Source organism: Piliocolobus tephrosceles, chromosome 9 (assembly GCF_002776525.5).
Source record: "Piliocolobus tephrosceles isolate RC106 chromosome 9, ASM277652v3, whole genome shotgun sequence".
NCBI lineage: Eukaryota > Metazoa > Chordata > Mammalia > Primates > Cercopithecidae > Piliocolobus > Piliocolobus tephrosceles.
Window position 1 is genome coordinate 65,466,520 of NC_045442.1, and position 3,570 is coordinate 65,470,089.

The 3,570-nt window shown below is 43.2% G+C and overlaps 1 long non-coding RNA gene across 2 annotated transcripts in view; it reads left to right on the forward strand.

Annotated features, from left to right (window-relative positions):
• Window positions 1–423: 423 nt before the first annotated feature.
• LOC111537911 overlaps window positions 424–3,570 on the forward strand; it is a 25,609-nt gene continuing 22,462 nt past the window's right edge. For both annotated transcript variants that reach the window (XR_002730145.1, XR_002730146.1), the window contains exon 1: window positions 424–529. This is a non-coding gene — a long non-coding RNA (uncharacterized LOC111537911). The remainder of the gene's footprint in view (window positions 530–3,570) is intronic.

The window sequence follows — 3,570 nt, forward strand, 5'->3', positions numbered from 1 at the left end:
TTTTTATATTTTGAAGTTATGCCTCTTTAGAGAAATGTTTCACCTTATCAGGTTTCATCTTAATCAATTGAAAGCCTTTCTGTCCTTATTCTCTTTCCCCAGTTCTCCCATTTTATGGTAAGACATTCTCAGCTTCCAGTCCCTCTTTCCCCTGGTTCTGCTAGGGATCTTTCTCTTTGCTGTCTTTCCTGGACAGGTGATCTGACCCGTAGATTCAGGTTGTTGTGCCACTAAGTTCTCCCATGACCTGGTTTCTCAGCACATGTTTGGCAGGTTAGGGGAGGTCACCCAGTCCCTTCTCACCCAGCCCTGGTCTCTTACAAGAAAAAGGAGCCCCAACGTATCTAGGCAACCTTGCACATTCTAACTAATTGATCGCATCATAGAATCCTTGAACAAGCACCAGAACTCCAGAGAGGGCAGACATCTATCTTGCTGTGTTTGGACAGGCCAGCCCCTGAAACATCTTGGGCAATGGAGGGTTAACTTCTCAAAGTTTAATAGGCAAGACCAGCAACCATGCAACAAGGTAAACTCTCCTCATGAGAACTCCAAAGACTTTATTTTTACTCTCTCTTTTTTCAAGGCAGGGTCTCGCTGTGTTATCCAGGCTGCTCTCAAACTCTTGGGCTCAAGCAATCCCCCCATCTTAACCTCCCCAGCAGCTGGGACTACAGGCACACTCCACAGCACCCAGCTGACTTTTCCTTCTAAGCATCTTTGGCTGGGCATGGTGGCTCATGCCTGTAAACCCTGCACTTTTGGAGGCCGAGGTGGGTAGATCACTGGAGGTCAGGAATTCAAGACCAGTCTGGCCAACATGGTGAAACCTCATCTCTGCTAAAAATACAAAAACTTAGCCAGGCATGGTGGCAGGTGCCTGTAATCCCACCTACTTGGGAGGCTGAAGCAGGAGAATCACTTGAACCCAGGAGGTGGAGGTTGCAGTGAGCCAACATTGTGACACTGCACTCCAGCCTGGGTGCGGAGCAAGTCTGTCTAAAAAAAAGGAAGAGAGAGCATCTTTATCTTCATTTTCTAGCCTTAAGTGTTACTTTCTCCCAGTAACATTTTGCCCAGAAAGAGTTGATGAATGTAGATTTAAGAATAAGATTTTCCCCATGATGCTGCCTTTCCCGAACAAGTGAGTTCATTGTCATTTGTCTTTCTTCAGAAATCTGTTATCTGTCTTTCTCCCATTAGCTGGAATGGGTGCTCCATGAGAATAAAGACTTAGGTTTCATTTTTCCTATTGTCCCCAGAGCCTACCATACTGGCTGGCATTGAGTAGCAATTGAACAGTTTTCTGAATGAATGACTGAATGCTCAAATAAGCACATGAATTAATTATCACTTTCCTTTGAATCTCTCCATTCTCCTTTCTCCCCCAATGGGGCTCAATCCTTATACACCGAAGATATTCTATAAATGATGATTCAATGAACGCCAAGCCCTGTTCTATGCACTGAAGACCAAAAGAAATAATGGACGTCATTCCTGCTCTGTAAGAATTCAAAGGCTAGTAAGGAAAGAAAGATACATAAATATCTGTAATACAACATGGTAAACAGAAACAAGGTGATGACAGTTCCTGACCATTTCCTATATCCTTTAGCTCAGGAACGCTCAACCTTTGTGCACGAGTATGTGTGTGTGTGCACGTACCATGTACCCCTTGGACAATCATGTGAAACCTTGTATTCTTGCTCAGAATAACATTTTTAAATGCATAAAATACATACGATTACAAGGGAAATTAATAGTGTGAATTACATTTATTAAAATGTAGGCCGGGCGCGGTGGCTCAAGCCTGTAATCCCAGCACTTTGGGAGGCCGAAACGGGCGGATCACGAGGTCAGGAGATCGAGACCATCTTGGCTAACATGGTGAAACCCTGTCTCTACTAAAAAATACAAAAAACTAGCCGGGCGAGGTGGCGGGGCGCTTGTAGTCCCAGCTACTCGGGAGGCTGAGGCAGGAGAATGGTGTAAACCTGGGAGGCGGAGCTTGCAGTGAGCTGAGATCCAGCTACTGCACTCCAGCCTGGGCGACAGAGCGAGACTGTCTCAAAAAAAAAAAAAAAAAGGTTAAAGTGGCACTATGATAATGCATGCGTGTATTTATTAATGCATTATGTAGCAAGATCCAGCAGGAACCTAATAACAACGACAATTTTGAAGTTTTTTTTGAGATGGAGTCTCTCTCTGTTGCCTAGGCAGGAGTGCAGTGGCATGATCTTGGCTCACTGCAAGCTCCGCCTCCTGGGTTCACACCATTCTCCTGCCTCAAACCTCCCAAGTAGCTGGGACTACAGGTGCCTGCCACCACGCCTGGCTAATTTTTTTGTATTTTTAGTAGAGACGGGGTTTCACCATGTTAGCCAGGATGGTCTTGATCTCCTGACCTCATGAGCCACCTGCCTCGGCCTCCCAAAGTGCTGGGATTATAGGCATGAGCCATCACACCCAGCCTGACAATTTTGAAGTCCTGATGAGTATAAACACTACTTTGAGACATTTGCAACAACAGTACAGATATGAATATATCTGTGATTTCTCTTTTTTTTCTTTCATTTTTTTGAGATGGAGTCTTGCTCTGTTGCCCAGGCTAGAGTGCAGTGGCGCAATCTCAGCTCACTGAAACCTCCACCCCCTGGGTTCAAGTGATTCTCCTGCCTTAGCCTCCCAAGTAGCTGGGATTACAGGCACTTGCCACCACGCCCAGCTAACTTTTGTATTTTTGGTAGAGACAGGGTTTTACCATGTTGGCCAGGCTGGTCTCAGACTCCTGGCTTCAGGTGATCCGCCTGCCTTGGCCTCCAAAAGTGCTGGGATTACAGGCATGAACCACTGCACCTGACCCAACATATTTGTGATTTCCACTGGAGACAAAGTCACAGATGCTGCTAGCACTAGTGGGTTTGTTGCCCACATTCATAATTAAAAGAAATGTTAAATTTCAGTTAGAGACTATCAGATATTAATTTGTATTTTTTTCCCACAGAAGCTTATGGATATCACCTTCTACCTTAAGGGTCTCTGGTGCCCAGGTTATTAATTTCTGATCAAAATGTTCTAATGGAGCTGGCACTTATTTAGAGACAGATCTTAGATGGCAGATCTAAGCAGTTTTAGCATTTCTTGTAGTACAGCACTGATGGTAGTAAATTCACTCAACTTTTGTTTGTATGAAAATGTCTTTTTACTCCTCCTTTTTAAAGAATACACAATACACAGTTGTAGTTCGGTAGTTTTTTCCTCCAGTATTTTAAGAATGTCATTTCATTTTCTTCTGGCTTCCATAATTTATTTTGGGAAGTCAGTTGTAATTCTCATTACTGTTTTTCCGAAAGTTTTTTTTTTTTTTTTCTTTCCCTTTCTGGCTGTTTGCAAGGGTTTCTCTTTCTCTTTAGTTTTCAACAGTTGTTTAACTATAATGTGCTTGGATGTGTTTTTGTTTTAGTGTGTGTGTGTCTTTTTTTTTTTTTTTTAATTTATCCTGCTTGGGCTTTGCTAAGATCTTCTTGAATCTGTGGGTTAATATCTTTCACTGTTTTTTTGAAAATTCTT